Genomic DNA, 22,306 nt, shown 5'->3' with positions numbered 1-22,306 from the left:
CATCCGGGGCTTCGAAACGATATAAGATTTGCCATAGTTGCTACACGTATGGTGGCGCGCACGTGCAAAGTACGTGCACGCGCCGTTGCTGCCACCTAGTTCACTTAAAGCAAAACGTGGCCAACGAATTCTAAAGCCTTGTGGGCCCAATCCAACTCATTTCTGATGCTATTTAACCCAAGGAGTGAAGAGGAAAACATGTGTTAGTTACCATTAGTTTAGTTTTAGCTTAGTTTAGTAGTTAGAGTTAGTTTCTAGAGAGAGAAGCTCTCACTTCTCTCTAGAATTAGGATTAGGTTTAGTTCTTAGATCTAGATTTTAATTCATCTTCTTATTCTCTCAATTCCTTGTTGTTACATTCATTCTTCTTCCATCCTTTTGTTGTAATTTCCTTTATGTTGTTCTTGCATTTTGTTGTAGATCTACTTTTGTTCCTCCCTTTCTCTTTCAATTCAATTCAAGGTAAATCATAATAATTGTGTTCATTTGATTTGTTGTTGTTTAATTCCTTGCAAATTGAGTAGTGTAGATTTACTCTTCTTGCAATTTTACTATGCTTTCCTTTTATGCCTTCCAAGTGTTTGATGAAATGCTTGGTTGGATTTTAGAGTAGAGTTTTATGTTCTTGGCTTGGAAAGGTAACTTAGGAACTCTTGAGTTACTAATGTCCAAGTAATTGATGATTGGGATTCATTGACTCTAGTTCTCACTAATTGAATTAGTGGAGAGTTAGGACTTATGGACTAGGATTGATATAGCTCATTTGACTTTCCTTTACTACTAGTTAGAGGATGATTTAATGAGATTAATCCTTGCCAATTCTCATATTGTGGTTAGTGATTAGGATAGAGATCTTTGACCACCAACCCTTGCCAAGACCTTTTTAGCCATTAGTTTACTTTCTTACCATTTATCTTTCATGCTTCATATCAAAACCCCAAATATAACTCACAACCGATAACAAGACACTCCATTACAATTCCTAGGGAGAACGACCCGAGGTTTGAATACTTCGGTTTATAAATTTTGGATTTGGATCCTCTAAAGTTTGAATTTCACTTTAGAGAGTAAAGTGTGATCTCTCACCATTGATTTCATAGGTGGGACCAGTAATAAATATGAAAGAGAAACTATTCAAGGGTAGAAGATCAAACTTTACTCTCTAAAGTGAAATTCAAACTTTAGAGGATCCAAATCCATAAATTTTAGGGGTTTGTTTTAGTGACAAACAACTTTTTGTATGAAAGGATTAGTGATTGGTTTAGAAACTATACTTGCAACGAGATTTCATTTGTGAAATTCTAAACCGTCAAAAATCCAATCATCAGAGGGATAGGAACAATGACATCTTCCATCAAGATGATCCATGGAGTAAGGAGAAAATTGTTCACTTAGTTCAACATGCTGCTCGCGATTTCTCTAAGGTTGTTACCAACCAAAAACATATTATTCCTTCCTCTTTGCAATATAACTGGTGGGAACCACCTCCAATGAATGTCTGTAAAGTGAACTGCGATGCAAGCGTTTTTGAAAATGGGCAATTAGCGGGCTTTGAATGTATTATTAGAGACAGCATGGGAATTTGGATGAAAGGTTGTTCTGCCAGTATACCTCTTTCTAGTGTTCTCTCTTGTGAGCTTCATGCTATTTGGAGAGGGCTTGTTATGGCTTGGGATTGCGAGTGTAAAGAGGTCATATGTGAAACTAATAATCTTGATGCATTTCTTCTTGTTTCGCGAGGCACAACCAGCATGATTACGAATGACTCTGATCTGCTTGGCAAAATCAAAGAGATGCTTCAGCGCAATTGGACAGCTACTTTAGTGCTCATCCAGCGTACAGCAAATAGAGCGGCTGATTTAATGGCTAAGACTGCTGCTTTAAACAAGCAGGTGTACCTAGAGTGGTTACAATCCCCTAATAATTTAGACATTATTATTAGAGATGAGTGCTACTCTTTCTCTTAGGTGTTTTTTCTTTGTGTTATATTCAGTCACCAAAAAAATAATAACGAGACAAGTTAAACAAAAAGGATTTTAGTTTCTTACCTCCAGGTCGTAGGAAGATCGTACTAAATCATCCACTGTGCTACCCAAACACCACGGTTCAAACTGCAAAGATAAACGAGAGATTATAACTAGAGTATAAGAAGCGAGAAATACAAAAACTCATTAAATTCCAATAACGCATGAGTTGTCCGCCTGCTTAGAATGGGAGGTTCATGGAGTCTAAATTTGAGACCCTCTTCAGAACGCAACTCATCTCCATAGAAGTCCATGTCACTCAAGACTCAAGAGGTACTCAATGAAACCGGTCTGAACCATCCCATACAATGTAATCGTTAGAAACATATTACTAAATAATACAGATTTAGGATGAGTAAGAAATTGGTACACACTTACAACTTCGAGTATTTGGTCTACTCTGGCCTTTCAATCACGGGTGCACTTTAATGAATCTAGGTAAACCAATTTCCATTCTCACATGTCCATAATCAGCAAATACCAATGACGTCCAATGTGTAGGGGAACATAAATCTTTATACACAAATAGAACCCGCAGTGAGTTAAAACTTTTTATCACAACACAACTGATGCCATAGAAAGCATAAGAGAGGATTATGCCCACCTTTGGCGGATTGTCGGCCAAATCCATGAACATAGCCTCAATGTAGTCTAGAGTTGACTTGTAGTAAAAAGTTGGGCTCAATGCAATTTGCTACACAGATGCAGGGTCAAAGAATTTAGATGGTACACTACTAAGCATTTTAACGAAGCAAACGAGAAAAATAAGGTAATGTAAAGGAGCACACTAATAGAAATTAAATTTACAGGGTTTGTACCACATCATTGCTTATCAGATTATCAAACTATCTAACATAAATTTTGCGTATGCACGTATATCGTTTATGTAATGTTCACGTCTGCTATCATACATGTTATTAACAATAATTCACTCTTTATTGTACAATACTTTTCTTAATTCAATTCTGTAAAAAATCTCTACACGAGATTAGTATGAAGAGAGGTCTTCATCGGTCAAAATTAACATCCTTTATTCACGTAGTGCTACACTATTAGTGTCATGAGTAATAATTTATTGAATGCTTTCTTTTTGTATTTGGTTCTTTCTTTTACTCTGAATACAAATGTAATTTTACATCCTAAATTTATGTTTATGTGAAGCCATCACTTTTATTTCTGTGTTCAAAAAATTAGTTGATTGAATTTATTTCATTGTTATCAACTCTGATTTTTATTTTTTTCTTTATAATCTCTTTAGTACTCATATTTTTTGTGTATATAATTTCTTTTTATAATTTTTTTCTCCTTATATGAATTGTTGTCTTCTATTTTTTGTTGTCTTTATTTTTGTTGTGTACAAAATTTTTTTATTATTTGTTTAGTTCTGTTAGCATTTACAATTATAATTATTATATATTATATATATTATTGTAATTTTTTTACAATATAAATTATTAATCCCCTTAAAAGGGACAAATTAAATAAAAAACTAACTATAACTAATCATACCAAAAGAAAATTTATAATCCAAAATAGTATTAAATAAAATAATATTATAAAAATTATGAATAATATAATTTAATGAAATATATTTTCATATATTATTATTCATATATTTATGTTTTTGATATCTGATGACAAGTCATCTCATGCTAGTTTTACAAGATTTTTCATTAGTTTCATTAGGTTTTATCCACTTTCTTGCACAATAAGTAAGTGATTGGAGTGGAATTTCATGATCATTTGAAATCAATCAAACATCATTTATTTTACACAAAATCATAAGATTTATGATAGAATTAATTGATTTTATAAATGATGCAAAGATCTTGTGAATTTGGTGATACTTTGATTGTTTGTTTGGTTACTTGTAGGTGAAGAAATGAGAAACAAAGGGGAGCGTTCAATGAATGAACATAGCGTTCAAGGTGTGAACGCCCATGAAGAGAGAAGCGCTCAACCAAACCAAGGCTCACACAAGAGGCAGCGTTCAAACAAGTGAACGCCATGTTCACTTTAGTGAACGTTTTCGGGCATCAAACAAAGGAGGCACGCACCAAGGAAGGGTAGCGCTAAAAAATTATAGCGCAGCATTCCCTTTTTGCAACGTTTTCGTGACTTTTGGCCCATGAAGCCAAGACGCACCAAATGGTGCAGCAATCATCAAGGAGCACGTTCAATTGAGTGAACGTGACGTTCACTAAAGTGAACATTTTCGAAGAAAGAGAGAGCCAAGGGAAGGGAAGCGCGCACCAAGGGGGTGTTTAAAGAGTGAACGTGCCGTTCACTATGGCGACGCTCATGAAGAGGATGCGCACCAAAATTGGCATGCCACAAGAGTGAACCCCAAGTTCACTTACCAAACGGAGCGCTCCACTGGAGTATGCATCACCCCTGACCCATTTTCCATTTCAAGGCTAAATCCAAAATTAAAAAGCCCACTCCAAGTTTTGAAGATTGAAAATAGAAAGTGTATAAATAGGAGTAAATTTAAGTTGAAGAGGAGCTTACACTTGAACCTTTTGCTCATTTTTAGTTTTTCACTTTTGAATTTTTATTTTTGTTTGAATTTGGGAATTGAGGATTGGATCTAGTTTTCTTTCTGTTTGTTCTTTCTTCTACAACTTCTACTTTCTATTTTGGGTTTTGAACTAAGATTGGAGGACTGGATTGAATTCTTCATCTTAGAATCATCTTTTGCTTTTCCTTTTCGTTTTTCTAAGAATTGAAAGTTGAATCTGAATTTCCTTTTCTGTTTTCATTTTCATTTCTTCTGTAAATTTCTTTTATGTTTGGTCAAGGGAGTAATTGAGATCTAGATCTGCTTCTGATCTCATTGCTCTTCTTCGATCCTCAATTTCTCTTTTAGAATTCCATAATTAAGCTAAGTTTTCTTGCTGTTTGTTTCTTCAAGCAATTTTTCATTTTTGTTTTGCTACTGAGCTGAATCTCTTCATCTCATAGCTCTTTGATTTACTTTAATTTACATTTTCTAGTTAAATTTGAATCCCAACACCCAAATCATTTTACACTTAATGTAATTTACATTTTCCAGCAATTTAGATTTAGTAATTTAAGTTTCTTGAACTTTAAGTTTCAGTCATTTACTTTTCTTGCAATTTAAGTTTCAGCTTTTTTACTTTCTTGCACTTTAAGTTTCAGTCATTTACTTTTCTTGCAATTTAAGTTTCAGCTCTTTTACTTTCTTGCACTTTAAGTTTCTACAATTTACCTCTTCTGTACTTTACTTTTCTACTCAATTTATCTTCTGCACTTTTTTTTCTTGAAATTTTACTTCTGATAATCAAAATCACTCAAATCATCAAATATTCACTTAACTAAATTCATCACCTAACTAAAATTGCTCAATCCATCAATCCCTGTGGGATCGACCTCACTCTTGTGAGTTATTACTACTTGATACGACCCGGTACACTTGCCGGTGAGTTTGTGTGGAATCGTTTTTCCCTCATCAAGTTTTTGGCGCCATTGCCGGGGATTGATTTAGATTGACAATGATTAAGTAGGGTGATAATCTAGATTAAGCATTTTCTTTTTATTCTTACTAAGCACACTAACTGTTTGAGTTTTTATTTAAGCTAACACTAACATCACTCTAGCAGTGGAGTAAATTGTCTCTGGTTTCTGGTTTTGTGTGCATGACAGAAGCAAGGAAAGATGTCTCCACCTCTTGTAACCTTGACGAGAGAACTCTGCGAAGACTAAGAAGAGAAGCAAGAGGAAAGGAAATCATTGGTGAAGAGGAATCAGAGGAGGAGAACCAAGAGATGGAAAGGAATGCCCCAAATCACCCTGAGGGTGTGGCTAATAACAATGGCCAGCCTCAAAGGAGGGTTCTAGCCTCCTACACCTTCCCTAATCCAAGGCACTGTGGGAGTAGCATACTTACTCCAAAAGTCAATACAAACAACTTTGAATTGAAGCCTCAACTCATAACTTTGGTGCAGAACAACTGTTCTTATGGAGGAGGTTCCTTGGAAGATCCAAACCAGCACCTATCCACCTTTCTAAGGATATGTGACACAGTGAAGACCAATGGTGTGCACCCAGACATTTATAAGTTGCTGCTATTCCCATTCTCATTAAGGGACAAAGCTGCTCAATGGTTGGAGGCATTTCCAAGAGAAAGCATCAACAGCTAGGAGGATCTAGTGAACAAGTTTCTAGCCAAGTTCAATCCTCTCCAAAGGATCATCAAACTGAAGACAGAGGTCCAAACATTCACCCAGATGGATGGATAGTCATTGTATGATGCCTGGGAGAGATACAAAACTTTAATCAGGAAGTGTCCACCAGAGATGTTCAATGAATGGGATAAACTTCAAAATTTCTATGAAGGATTAACACTGAGAGCTCAAGAAGCCCTTGATTATTCAGCAGGAGGTTCATTACAACTCATGAAAATAGCTAAGGAAGCTCAGAACCTCATAGACACTGTGACAAATAATCAATACTTCTATGGTCATCAAAGGCAATGCCAACCAGCTCAAAGGAAGGGTGTATTGGAGCTGGAAGGTGTGGATACCACTTTAGCTCAAAACAAAGTGATGCATCAACAGATTCAACAACAAATGGAGATGATGGCCAAGAGGATTGATGGTCTTCAAGTTGCAGCAGTGAACACTCCAAATCAACCACCAGCTGGGTGGGGGCAAAATGAGGAAATCTATGAAGAACAGCAGCAAGAGCAAGTCAATTATATGCACAACCAAGGTGCTAATCAGAATGAATTCCATGGAGATACTTATAACTCTTCCTGGATGAACCACCCTAATTTGAGGTGGGGAGACAATGACAATCAAAACTAGTAGCCTTGGCAGAGAAACTCAAACCAAAACAACTCCAGAAACACAAACTATCAAAACCATCAAAATACTAACCAAAACCAATACAGAAAACCACAAAAAAAAATCAACCTCAACCCAACTACTATCCACCCAACAACCCATCCACTAACCAAAATAACTATCATCCACCCTCAACATCCCATAATCAACCACAACCACCCCAAGAATCTCAAAAGATCTCCAACTTAGAGATAATGATGGAAAAGATGATGAAACATCAAGAGCTAACCAGCAAGAACCATGAAGCTTAACTAAGGAACTTGGAAAGGCAAATTGGACAATTGTCCAAGTAAACAGTGGCTGAAAGAGCACCCCATGCATTACCAAGTGACACCATTCCTAATTCTAAAGAAGAATGCAAAGCAATCCAATTAAGGGGTGGAAGAACCTTGGTAAAGGATAAAGAAACTAACAAGAAGCCTGTGGAGAATGATGAGGCTAGCAGCAAGGAAGAAGTGACACTTAAGGAGAAGGACCAAGATAAGCTCAAGGATAAAGAGGAACATCAAGCTTCTAAGAAGGAAGAGAAGACTTACATCCCTCCTTTGCCATACCCTCAAAGATTGCAGAAGGAGATCAAAGACCAACAGTTCCCCAAGTTTCTAGAAGTTTTTAAGAAGTTGGAGATTAACATTCCACTTGCTGAAGCTCTAGAACAAATGCCTCTATATGCAAAATTCCTCAAAGAGCTTATCAATAAGAAAAGGAGTTGGAATGAGAAAGAGACAGTGATCTTAACCCAGGAATGTAGTGCAGTGATCCAAGAAGGCATTCCACCAAAACTCAAAGACCCTGGGAGCTTCTTCTTGCCTTGTACCATTGGTAACATAATCATTGACAAGGCACTGTGTGATTTGGGATCCAGTATCAACCTGATGCCTATGTCTATGATGAGAAGGCTATGTATAGAAGAAGTGAAGCCTACACAGATGTCCTTGGAGCTAGTGGATAGATCCCTGGTGATTCCCAAGGGGTGATTAAAAACCTCTTGGTCAGAGTAGGGAAATTCATATTCTCAGCAGATTTTGTAATCCTAGACTTAGGTGAAAAGGGGAATGACTCTATTATACTGGGAAGACCTTTCTTGACCACAGCAAGGGCCATCATTGATGTAGAACATGGAGAAATGACTTTGAAGGTAAATGATGAGAAGATTACTCTGAATGTCTTCCAGGAAATACAGCACACTGTTGAAGAGAAAAGCTGTATGAGGGTTGAAGAAGAAGAATTACAGTGGAAAGAAAAACCCAATAAAGCACTCATCAGCTCACCTGTAAAGCAAGAGATGGACAGTGAAGAAGAGAAAGAGTGTAAGGAACATGTGAAGGCTGAGAAGAGAAGGTAGGAAGGGATTGAAGATTTGATTTTTGAGAAGGAGGTCCCTGACATAAAACCTACTGCAAAGAAAGAAGGAGAATTGAAGAAAGGAAAGAAGAGTAAGAAAAGGATTCTAAAAGGGTGGAAGAACAAAAGGATACCAACTGAAGGATTCTCAAAAGGGGACAGAGTAAGATTGATCTACCAATAGTTGGAAATAGATCCACAAACTGATGATTACTACACCGTCAACAAGATACTCTCGCTGGAGCATGTGGAGATTGACCATCAACGCACTGGAAGAAGGCTCACAGTGAGAGGGGACAAACTGAGACACCACAATCATCAGCCACCCTAACAAGGGACCAATGTCAAGCTAGTGACAATAAAAGAGCGCTCCATGGGAGGCAGCCCATGATTTAATATTCTTGCTGTTATTTTAATTTCAATAATTAATGGCTAATCTAGCATAAATTTGAGCTCTTATGAGTGGATTTGATAACTGCACACATCATTTTGAAGCATATGTTTGACTCCTAAGTTTGGTGTGCCTAAAGGCACTTTAAAATAGCTTTTCATGCATAATTGATTATAGAACCAATTTAGGATATATACTAATTCATTTTGTTTAAGTATATAGCCAAACCTTAAGTTTGGTGTCTATATATGCTATGAATTTCAAAAAAATCATTTTTACTCAAAGGCTCAAATTCATGAATAGATAAACCATACATTGCATCATTTTATGAGTTTATGATAGCATGGTAGCAAATAAAGTGTTCCTTATAATGAATACACCAATTATGACAGATATTCATTTGGTTTTATATGGAATACTTAGAAGGGAACAAGTTTGGTGTTCACCAAAATTTTGTTCAATGTCTAAAGGGCATAATTGGTTATTCATAAATAAGAAACATATAATCAATTTTGTTTTTCTTTATTACTCTTCACTTGATAACCACCACCGTATTGAATTGAAAGTTTAAGCTCACTATTTGTTTGGTTCAACGTGGATAGGAATGGTAAAATTTGAAGAAAAGGACAAAAGGCATGCATGTACGGTTATTACAAGATGGAAAAGGGAGCCACGTGTGCTTAGGGAAGTGTGCTCTCTTGGAAACAAAATCTGCATGGTTTAACACTTAGGAGGCCGAACCACATGACCAATGAGGGAGTGATCTTTGTCTTCATCCATCTCTACATGCAAGCCGTCCATTCCATGAACTTTCAACAATGCTTTGCTCAATCTTCACCATTCATGGCAAGTTAACCGAATCCTCCACCCTTGTGTTTTGCTTCAAGACTTCATGACCTTGTCTATAAATTGGAAGCAACACTCCTTAAGCCACACACCTTTGCTTTCTTCGTATAAGTCCCCCACAAGATTTACATTGTTCTTCTCTCACCCAAAGACACCACACAGTACCTTACCTCCCATTCCCTTCCATCCTAAACCGTGCCTTAACCAAAGTTCATCCTTTCTTCTCCCTTCTGTCCTTCCTAATTCATGGCTTCATCAAGTTCTAGAAGAAGGAAAGGAAAGGAACCAGCTGTATCCGAACCACCGACCTATGATACCAAGAAATTTAAGTCTCAATTTCATGAATCAAGGTATTATAGGCTAATGGAATCAAAGAAAGTCATTCCAGAGATGGGGTTTAGATTGAAAGATGGAGAGTATCACATCATGAGAAGAATCACCGCAGAAAGGAGATGGAAACTTCTATGTGAGCCTCTCATAGACATCAGTGCAATCATGATAAGGGAGTTTTATGCAAATGCTATGAGGTCAAGCAAGGACAACCCTCCCTATAAGAGCTATGTTAGGGGGGTTGAGGTAGATTTCAACCCACCATCCATTATGAGAGTCTTACAGATAAGGGTGATATCATATGGAGAATCCAGCTTTGAGGAAAGACTACATGGTGAGAATGACTCTGATGAGATATTAAATGGGTTATGCTTTGAAGGCAAGGACTGGGAAAGGGACTCAGAGGGAGCTCCAAGCCACTTGAAGAGAATGGATCTCAAACCTGAAGCCAAATGTTGGTATGAGATAGTGAGAAGATCCATCCTCCCTACTGTAAATACATCTGAAGTCACAATAAAAAGAGCAATTCTGACATATTGCATCCTGAGGGGAGGAGAAATCAATATTCCACAGCTCATAGCAGATAACATCCAAGAGATGGCTGAGGACACTGGAAAATCAAGTAGGCTTAGTGATAAACCACTATTTTATGGTTTATCTTGTGTTCAATTGAGTGGTTTCATCAAGTCTTTGCCCACTTATTCATATGAATTGCATGATTTTATAATTCCTTCCTAGTTTTGTTCTATGATTGAAAACTTGCTTCCTAAGCCTTTAATTTGTGTATTTTAATTCTCTTTTATACCATTCGATGCCGTGATCTGTGTGTTAAGTGATTTCAGGGTTTATAGGGTAGGAATGGCTTAGAGGATGGAAAGGAAGCATGCAAAAGTGGAAGGAATACAAGAAACTGAAGGAACTGCAAAGCTATCCAGCCTGACCTCTTCATACTTAACTGACCATAACTTGAGCTATAGAAATCCAAATGAGGCGGTTTTAGTTGCGTTGGAAAGATAACGTTCGGGGCTTCAAAATAATATATAATTTGCCATAGTTACCCTGAAGATAAGTGACACACACGCGTGAATCCACGCGCACGCGTGGATCTGCGCAAATCCAACAACTTGTACGTTTCTGAATTCGCCTCCAGCAATTTCTGGGCTATTTCTGACCCAGTTTTCAACCCAGAAAACACATATTAGAGACTATAAAGTAGAAAAATCCATTCATTTATTCACACAACATTCATTATTCACAATTTAGATTTTAGATGTAGTTTTCTAGAGAGAGAGGCTCTCTCCTCTCTCTAGGTTTTAGGATTTAGGATTTAGGATTTCTCTTAATTTTAGGATTGCTTCTTCTCAATTCCAGGTTCAATGTTCCTTTAATTTAATTTCTCTTCTAATTTAATTTGTTTCTTCTCAATTTTATTATTTATTTAATTGCTTTCAATTTTATTTCCATTATCATGTCTCTTTTCTACTCCCTTCTCCCAACAACGAAGATGGTATGCATGTTGATAGAGTAGACTCCCAATTTGATATAGGAGTTGATTAAAAGGAGACACTTGAGTTGGAATGCTTAAGTGATTAGTTAAATTGGAAGTTGTTAGCTAATTCTCTATTTACTAACGCTAGTCCTTCCCAAGGGAGAGGACTAGGATTTGCGAATAAGAGTTAGCTCAATCACTTGACTTTCCTTTATTTAGTAAGGGTTAACTAAGTGAAAATAACAACCTCTGTATACTACACTTGAGAGAATTCCAACAACGATAGAACTTCTAATTAATCATTCCCCCAGTCAAGGCTTTTTATTTTAATTACATAAAACCTCTTGTTAATTTTCATTGCTTTAATTTATAATTATTTATTTTCCCATTCTCATTCCAAATTTCTCAAAAAATTCATAACCAATAATAACTACACCTCCCTGCAATTCTTTGAGAGACGACCCGAGGTTTAAATACTTCGGTTATCAATTTTATTGGGTTTGCTTTATAATTTCCCATTGATAAGTTATGTTTGCTTTTAAAAAAAATAAAAAAATAATAATAAAAAAATAAAATATTCAATTAAATAAATAAATAAGGGGACAAAATTACCCCAATGTTAAGCTAATGAAAAATCAATGCGTAGGTGATACAAATTAAAAGAAGAGTTGATACATGAGTATGTAATGCAAAAGCGGGAATTTTGGGTAGCTAGGCATAATTTTAGAAGTTATATAGAGTGTGTATAGGTGAGAGCTTAGGTTAATCAAGGAGTCAATTTATAGCTCACTTAACCATACATATATCTTCACCCTTACCTTGGCCCCATTACAACATTGAAAAGACCTCATGATGTTTGCATTAGTACATTAAATACTTGTTGATTGGTTAGGTGAAGAACAAAGTTTAGAAAGCATGACTAGAGAAGACTAGAGAGGATTACCCTATACACTTGAGTGATTAGAGTGTACATACACTATCAGTGAGGGTTCAATGCTTGATTCTATGTTCCCTGCTTTCATGAGGTGTCTTCTTACAAGTTTACTTGTCCTTACTGTATGATTTAAATTAGTGGAATTTGATTTATGTTTGTCTTAGAAGACTTATTTACTTTTAACCAATTAGGAAGAATCATCTTAGCACATAGTTGCATTCACATATAGTTGCATTCGTAGGTTGCATCTCATGAGTTTTACTTTCCCTTATTTAGTCCTTTAATCTCCTTGAGCTAAGCATGAGGACATGCTAATGTTTAAGTGTGGGGAGGTTAATAAACCACTATTTTATGGTTTATCATGTGTTCAATTGAGTGGTTTCATCAAGTCTTTGCCTATTTATTCATATGAATTGCATGATTTTACAATTCCTTCCTAGTTTTGTTCTATGATTGAAAACTTGCTTCCTAAGCCTTTAATTTGTGTATTTTAATTCTCCTTTATACCATTCGATTCTGTGATCTGTGTGTTAAGTGCTTTCAGGGTTTATAGGACAGGAATGGCTTAGAAGATGGAAAGGAAGCATGCAAAAGTGGAAGGAATACAAGAAACTGAAGGAACTGCAAAGCTGTCCAGCCTGACCTCTTCGTACTTAACTGACCATAACTTGAGCTACATAGATCCAAATAAGGCGGTTCCAGTTGCGTTGGAAAGCTAACATCCGGGGTTTCGAAATGATATATAATTTACCATAGTTTCTCTGAAGATAAGTGATGCACACGCGTGGATCTACGAAAATCCAGCGACCTGTACGATTCTTAATTCGCCCCCAGCGATTTCTGGGCTGTTTCTGACCCAGTTTTCGGCCCAGAAAACACATATTAGAGGCTATATAGTGGGGAAATTCATTCATTCATTCACACAACATTCATTATTCACAATTTAGATTTTAGATGTAGTTTTCTAGAGAGAGAGGCTCTCTCCTCTCTCTAGATTTTAGGATTTAGGATTTAGAATTTCTCTTAATTTTAGGATTGCTTCTTCTCAATTCCAGGTTCAATGTTCCTTTAATTTGATTTCTCTTCTAATTTAATTTATTTCTTTTCAATTTTATTATTTATTTAATTACTTTCAATTTTATTTCCATTATCATGTCTCTTTTCTACTTCCTTCTCCCAACAACGAAGATGGTATGCATGTTGATAGAGTAGACTCCCAACTTGACATGGGGGTTGATTAAAAGGAGACACTTGAGTTAGAATGCTTAAGTGATTAGTTAAATTGGAAGTTGTTGGCTAATTCTCTATTTACTAACGCTAGTCCTTCCCAAGGGAGAGGACTAGGATTTGCAAATAAGAGTTAGCTCAATCACTTGACTTTCCTTTATTTAGTAAGGGTTAACTAAGTGAAAATAACAACCTCTTTATACTACACTTGAGAGAATTCCAACAAGAATAGAACTTCCAATTAATCATTCTCCCAGTCAAAGTTTTTTATTTTAATTATATAAAACCTCTTGTTAATTTTTATTGCTTTAATTTATAATTATTTATTTTCCCATTCTCATTCCAAAATTTCTCAGAAAATTCATAACCAATAATAATTATACCTCCCTGCAATTCCTTGAGAGACGACCCGAGGTTTAAATACTTCGGTTATCAATTTTATTGGGTTTGATTTAGTGACAACCAAAACCTTTGTACGAAAGGATTCTCTATTGGTTTAGAAACTATACTTACAACGAGTATATATTTGTGAATTCTTTACTAGCAGAAAATCCGTTCGTTCATTTGGTCACCCAAGTACTATTTTGAGGCTGTGCAAAAGAGCAGGAGTACTCTTTGAGGATGAAGATACAGAGAAGGTAAAAGGAAGCAGAGGGGTCACCAAGCAAAGCATAGAAGGTATCACTGACACTGACAATCAGCAAGAGAGAAGAGCTCAAGGAAGAAGGATGAGACCACAAGTGGAGGGGGAACAAGCTTCTAGTGCAATGGACCTGAGCCAAATGCAAAAAGCCATTGAAGAAATGTCTCAACAGTACATGAGAGCACAGGAGCAACAACATGAGCAATACTTGAGGCAACACGAGCAGTATTTGAAGGATCGTAAGCAACAGCAGCATTGGCAGCAGTAAATGATGGAGAAGCAAGAAAATTTCCAGCTCAAGATGTTGGATCAACAGAGAGAGTTTCAAGTAAGAATTCTTGAGGGGCAAAGGGAACAATCAGCAAACTTTCAAGAATCATTTAATAGATTGTCCCTACGACAGGCCAAGTATGGGGAGTACACCCAAAATCTCTACCAATGGAAGAATATATATCATACAATTGGAGAGCATAGGAACTTGGACAGAATGGAGTATGATATAGCAACTCAAGCAAAGTTGGACTATGTAGTCCATAGCATGCGAGCATTGAACCAACAGATCAAGCCATTTGAGCAATGTCAAGAATTGGTAGACCATCAAAGAGCACAAGCCAATAAAAATATAGCACACATACAACAAGGATTGAAGGATGCTGGGCTCTAGGGTCAGATAGACCATATTTGGGATCGAAGATGCCCTGTTGAAGAACCCCAAGAAACAAGCAAGAAGAGGAAGAAGAAGAAGAAAGGAGAGTCCAGCAAAGGCAAGGAGCACGAACATTAGGAGGTGGTGGAGTTCTTTTCATGTTTTTAATTAAATAAGGATGATGCAAATCTGAAACATGATATGCCACCAAATATTTTATATTCTGCACTTTCATATCTTGAGTAGATTTCTTATTAGGATATGCATTATGCTTGTTATCATTCATCCGCATTAAGTCCATGTCTTGTTTCCCTTTTGCATCAATAAGAGAAAATGTTTGAAATAGAAAGTGAGTATCCAATGTAGTAGGAATTAGAATCAAGACCTATGGTGGTAATTGCTTGATTAGATGATAAGCTCAATAATAAAAGCTGCATAATAGAATGCTCTGTGTAGTGTGAACTAAATTGATGTCATAAAGCCTTTTACTAATAAACATCCCTGGGAAATGAAGAAAAGTGAGAAAGAAAAAGAAAAGAAAAGCCAAGGATTGGCAACAAAAATAAAAGAAACAAATAATAAGGCTAGACACCAATAGCTTGGACCTTAGGACATATACCTGTGGTGCTTCTTGTACTAGGATATGCTTGGACAATTAGGTTCTGAGGAGTCTTTTAAAACTTGGTAACTTGGATTAACTAATCCGGAATTATCAACCGAAAGTCCATTATCAAGAGTAACCTAGTTACAAAGCAATTAGTAACCCAAAGAGGTGCTGGGCATCAATGTTCCTAAGAAGAATTGTGAGTCAAGTGTCTATAGTGAAGAAGTGTTGAGCAAAATTGAGACAAAAGGCTGCTGCAACACTTGACACTGAGTTACCATTGAGAAATAAGCTTTCTAAGCAAAAGAAAGAAGGAAAAATAAAAAAGGGATCAATCAAAGAGCAAGGAATTATAATAGCAACTCTAGTGAATCCTCAAAGAAACGTTTCTTATCTATCAGCAAAGAATAAGTGAGCTGCATCTTGTCTGCATAAAATCCCATGGTCTTAATTCAATTACCTGCTAAATAAGGATATATGCTTCTCTGTTTCATTTCATTTCTTCTCATATTTAGTGCTTGCTTGGGGACAAGCAAGGTTTAAGTTTGGCATTGTGATGACAAGTCATCTTATGCTAGTTTTACAAGCATTTTTCATTAGTTTCATTAGGTTTTATGCACTTTCTTGCACAATAAGTAAGTGATTGGAGTGGAATTTCATGATCATTTGGAATCAATCAAACATCATTTATTTTACACAAAATCATAAGGTTTATGATAGAATTAATTGATTTTATAAATGATGCAAAGATCTTGTGAATTTGGTGATACTTTGATTGTTTGTTTGGTTGCTTGTAGGTGAAGAAATGAGAAACAAAGGGGAGCGTTCAATGAATGAACGTAGCGTTCAAGGAGTGAACGCCCATGAAGAGAGAAGCGCTCAACCAAACCAAGGCTCACACAAGAGGCAGCGTTCAAACAAGTGAACGCCACGTTCACTTTAGTGAACATTTTCGGGCATCAAACAAGGGATGCACGCACCAAGGAAGGGTAGCGCTCAAAAATTATAGCGCAGCGTTCCTTTTTTGCAACGTTTTTGTGACTTTTGGCCCATGAATCCAAGAAGCACCAAATGGTGCAGCGATCATCAAGGAGCACGTTCAATTGAGTGAACGTTTTCGAAGAAAGAGAGAGCCAAGGGAAGGGAAGCGCGCACCAAGGGGGTGTTTAAAGAGTGAACGTGCCGTTCACTATGGCAACGCTCATGAAGAGGATGCACACCAAAATTGGCACGCGACAAGAGTGAACGCCAAGTTCACTTACTAAACGGAGCGCTCCACTGGAGCATGCATCACCCCTAACACATTTTCCATTTCAAGGCCAAATCAAAAATTAAAAATTCTACTCCAAGTTTTGAAGATTGAAAATAGAAAGTGTATAAATAGGAGTAAATTTAAGTTGAAGAGGAGCTTACACTTGAACCTTTTGCTCATTTTTAGTTTTTCACTTTTGAATTTTCATTTTTGTTTGAATTTGGGAATTGGGGATTGGATCTAGTTTTCTTTCTGTTTGTTCTTTCTTCTGCAACTTCTACTTTCTATTTTGGGTTTTGAACTAAGATTGGAAGACTGGATTGAATTCTTCATCTTAGAATCATCTTTTGCTTTTCCTTTTTGTTTTTCTAAGAATTGAAAGTTGAATCTGAATTTCCTTTTCTGTTTTCATTTTTATTTCTTCTGCAAATTTCTTTTCTATTTGGTCAAAGAAGTAATTGAGATCTAGATCTGCTTCTGATCTCATTGCTCTTCTTCGATCCTCAATTTCTCTTTTAGAATTCCATAATTAAGCTAAGTTTTCTTGCTGTTTGTTTCTTCAAGCAATTTTTCATTTCTGTTTTGCTACTGAGTTGAATCTCTTCATCTCATAGCTCTTTGATTTACTTTAATTTACATTTTCTAGTTAAATTTGAATCCCAACACCCAAATCCCTTTACTCTTAATGCAATTTATATTTCTCAACAATTTAGATTCAGTAATTTAAGTTTCTTGCACTTTAAGTTTCAGTCATTTACTTTTCTTGCAATTTAAGTTTCAGCTCTTTTACTTTCTTGCACTTTAAGTTTCAGTCATTTACTTTTCTTACAATTTAAGTTTCAGCTCTTTTACTTTCTTGCACTTTAAGTTTCTGCAATTTATCTTTTCTGCTCAATTTACCTTCTACACTTTTGTTTTCTTGAAATTTTACTTCTGATAATCAAAATCACTCAAATCATCACATATTCGCTTAACTAAATTCATCACCTAACTAAAATTGCTCAATCCATCAATCCCCATAGGATCGACCTCACTCTTTTGAGTTATTACTACTTGATGCGACCCGATACACTTGCCGGTGACTTTGTGTGGAATCGTTTTTCCCTCATCAATATCAAGTATATTTTTTTTAAAGACAATATCATTATTCAATTTAATTTGAAAAAAAATAAAATGTCGAAATGAGACCATAATGAATGAGAAATTCCAAGGCTCAAAACAGTGAACAAAAAAACGTAATATCTTCTAAGGGAGAAAGAAATCCCTAAATTAAGAATTGGGAACGTGGGAAAGACACATCTAAGGAGAGGAACCACGAGAGTCTTCTCTCAGCTTCATCAACTTCACCTGAGGGGGCTGATTCTTTGTTCAAAAATGGTTTCATTACGGGCAGGCCAAATGGACCAGCAGTACACGCTCAATGCCAACAGACTCGTCATCTCCATTTCAGACTGGTTCAGGTGAGTACGGTTCTGTTCCCAACACTGGTAGAAAAATTCTGCTTCTTCCGCATGGTCTATACTTCTAAACGAACTTCTCAGCCATACTTGCTTTGCATGAACACAAGAGAAAAGGCAGTGTATGATCGATTTCGTGGCAGCGCTACACCTTGGCCAAGTCTCAGATTTTTCTGGCAGACGCTGGTGAAGAAGAAGCTCCATCACCAGAAGGTGCTCATGCAAGACTCGTCATAGGAAGATGCCAATCTTGGGGGGAGTTTCAATTTCCACAAGTTCGCCCCGGTATTTTTACTCTATTCGGAGCTTCAAGTACATTTTATTAATTTTTATATCTTAATTTTAATTTAATAAGTAAATATTAATTTTTATTATAAACTTGATCAATAAATTTTTTTTTAAAACTTAAAATTATATAATTTTTTTAATAATAATTAATAAATATTAAATAAAATAAATTTGGATAAGTGATTTTTATTATTTCTCAAATATTATTGTAAAATAATATAACAAAAATAACCGTTAGATATTTATTACTTTAGATGAATATGATGTCCAAACTTATATATAAATTCATGGAACCATCACTCTTGTTTTAAGAATTTAGGGACACGCATTAAAGAAATTGAAGCACATTCATAGAAGATTCTTTAAGAAGCACATTCACTCTTGTTTCAGTAGTTTTCGGTGATAATTTATCTTCGATTATGTGCTTTTTCCGTACTTGTTTCTTTAAGATCCTTTGGTTGTTGACGTGATTAAGAAGTGGTGAAAACTCACTTGCATAAAACCCTTCAAATTCTTTTATTACTATGTTTATGTTTACGTTGTTGTTGTTAGAATATGTATCGGAAAAGATAGGATTCAAACAGTCCCCTCTACTTTGATAGTGTTCCTTCTTCCTGAGTTTTTCTTTTGTTTCTTTTTTTTTTTTTTTTGAGGATAAAATTTTGTAGATGCCATTTTTGACGAGAATGTTAATGACAATGTTGTTTCTTATAAAGATTGCTTATTTTCACTCGATTTCTTAAGAATTCCTCGTTTTAATTTAACTAGGCACAAGATTGGAATTGAACACTATACCAGAATTTTGGGACACAAGATTTTGTTGTTATGTATTATTTGCTCTACATCAATTTCAATTTAGTTTCTTATTTTCCATCCAATTCTTAGCCTTTTTTTTTTTTGTAAAAAAAATCATGATGCAGATTTAGTTACATGGGCCGTGCAAAAACAGAATTGAAGTGTCTCTCAATTGAGAAAGATCGGAAGGGCAGATTCAAGACAAGAATCAAGGGACTAGAGAGCAAAATGAAGAAATTTTCTGACAAATGCAAAGGATCCGAAGCATGCTTGATAGTTTATGAAGAAGGTAGCAACGCTGCACCAATGATTTGGCCAAAAGATTCTAACAAAGTCAAGTCCTTAATTAAAAAGTATGAAGCTCAAAAGAATGTGAGGCCTCCTAAAATCTTTGATCTCCAAGACTTCTTTGAGCACAAGAAGACCTCGGTTGAAGCCGAAACTTCGAAAGTGCGAAAATGCATCTACAGCGTCGAGTATCCCACTTCTGACTTGAATATCCAGAGCTTAGATTTGGAACAACTGAGGATGTTCATTGGTATATTGGATAACAAGATTGGTGTGTGTGCTGAAAGGGTTAACATGCTTAAAAATAGTCAAAAAGTTGAAAGTAACTTCAATTTTGGACACAATGTTGATCGGCACAACTGTTAGATTCAACTTATGATGCCACTTAGTTATGATATGAGTTCTAGTTCCCAAATGGGTCTCCTTAGTCCAAATTCTATGGAATTGATAGGAAGTAATTATGGACTGGTGAATTGTGCTTTGAAGATTCTTTGTATAGTATTATACAAAACGGTGCTTTAGTAAACTCAACAAAAGTGAAAGAGCCAGAGCCTATGGTTCATTATGACACAAATGTGATGGAGGACACTACTACTAACAAGAAAGATGAAGAAGTCCGTTTGGTTTGTACTGAGAAGACAATTGATAAAGTAAATTCCACAAATCAAGTTAGTGAGGCTTTGGATTGGAAAAGTCAATTTGCTGAGGCTGAGGCATGGGCTAGTGACTTTGGTGAGTTTGAGAATTGGATGAATTAACAAAGTGAGCATTTGGATTGGACAAACCTGAGTGAATTTGTATGTTGACGTTGTCTATTTTGATGATGTTAATTTGGTTAGTGGCTAGTATGGTGGGATTTTTTTGGGTTTCTTATCTTATTGATTTTAATTTCAAAGTTAGGTAACTTTTGCGAATTTTACAATTAAAAAAAGTGTCTTATTTTCTGTTATTAAATAAGAACAATTAGAATTCAATTGATCTAATGTAGAATTATTGTCACTTTGAGTCTTAGTAATTTAATGAATATAGAAAAATAAATATATTGGCACACAGATCAATTTATTAGGGAAGCATTACAAATTTACAATATAATTGAATTGTATCTGATCATATTTAAATATAAATTAAAAGCATTACAAAATGAAATATCATATTAGTTATTTCATATTCTACTTTACATACATGTAAGTATGTAACTGTATTATTTTTAAAGTCAGCCATAGAAAACAGTTATAATTTTTGTTAGCCAATAATTTTGCCAATATATATATATATATACTCTAACTGAACAATTTCAATCAAGCATCAAATCTAATTTATGTAACTCTATTATTTTTTATTAAAATATAATTAGCATTAATTAGAATCTATTAGTATTATTTAGCATATCTGAATATTTATTATAAGATATTACGTTTTTATTATTATGATTCTCTTAACACCTATGAATACCCTTCTATATTATATCATTAAAACAACTTGAATACATTCAATAATATACAAATCATTTCTCCAATTTAATCTTTTATTTCTAACATTTTTAAAGCAAGCCATAGAATACAGGTGTGTATATATATATATATATCCTCTAACTAAACAATTTCAATCAAGCATCAAATCTAGTTTATGAAAAAAGAAAAGTTAACTCAACATGCTTGTCTCAGCTTGCAAATTCCTTTGGCTTTCTTTTCTTGTTCTAAGTTCAAGATCAATGAGGAAGTAGCACTTATTTTGTTCTCTCGCATAGTGAACATGACCATTCATCCTACTAAGCATTTTTCTTGACATATATAGCCCTAAACCTTCTTGTGTAGTCCATTGATTCCCTTCTTCAAACATATCCTGAAGTGTGTTAGAAGGAAGACCTTGACTGGAATGGCTCATTCTGTAAAAAAAGTGTGGTTAAATAACAGGCTAGTTTGCATAAGTATTTTTTTTTTTTTTAGATAATTGATTCATGTCTCGACATTTTATAAGAGTGGAGAATTGTTACACTGATTGGATTTAATACTTTCATAAATTAAAGACTCTAAAATACAAGGAAAATTATTTGCATATGACTCAAAAGCACACTTGGTTATGACTAGCTAGCATTGCCAAAGAAAAATTGATTTAATGAATTATGACCAGTTCTAAAGTGCAATGTGATCATTTAGAGGAACTTTTAAGGGCATGTGATATTTAGGAACGTTTTGTTTTTGGCATTAATTTTCATATGGGGCTTTGCATTAGAAATGTTTTAGAACTGAGGCATTAACGTTAGTGAGTAACGTTATAATCCTATATCTGATTGGAAGAATGAAAATTTCACATGGTTCTACTTCTGGATGATTTGATTACTAGAAAACGTGTAACACATGGTATATCCAAGTCAAAGAAAGTTGGACTTCCCTAGTCAAAGAGGTCCAATTTTCAAACATTATCATAATAACTTATTCACACATGGATCAGACATATTACATTAACATTTGCAGAAGTTTCACTTCCCCATAAAAGAGAATGATCAACTAATATTAACTTTCATAACTTAAGAAAATCAAATACTAGATGTTTAAGACACCGATCCATTGTGGGAAAGATATGTTAGCAATCATATTACTCCCTTCACTTCCAAATAACTAACTCCAGTTTTAATTTAGCCGGAAACATCTTGATTTTAGATAACCTTATTCATTATTCTTCTTTTATACATATTCTCATCCCACTTGCTCATTCATTTAGTAGGACACTAGAGGAGAAAATTTGGTAAATTAAATCTGGGGCAGTAACTAATAATAAATTTTTTAAGGTCGCTTTACTAACGTTTTACTTTTTTAAAATTTATTATCAAAATACTATATCTTTTTTGAGCTAATTACTTAAATGTCACTCTTTTACTAA

General features: G+C 35.2%; 1 pseudogene; it reads left to right on the top strand.

Moving 5' to 3' along the window:
* The first annotated feature begins 19,273 nt into the window (after positions 1 to 19,273).
* Positions 19,274 to 20,232, top strand: LOC107633490 (uncharacterized; annotated as a pseudogene).
* The last annotated feature ends 2,074 nt before the right edge of the window (positions 20,233 to 22,306 follow it).

Source organism: Arachis ipaensis, chromosome B3 (genome assembly GCF_059453495.1).
Source record: "Arachis ipaensis isolate K30076 ecotype BB chromosome B3, ASM5945349v1, whole genome shotgun sequence".
Lineage (NCBI taxonomy): Eukaryota > Viridiplantae > Streptophyta > Magnoliopsida > Fabales > Fabaceae > Arachis > Arachis ipaensis.
Note: the sequence above shows the minus strand (reverse complement) of the source record. Positions and strands in the feature narration are given on the sequence as shown.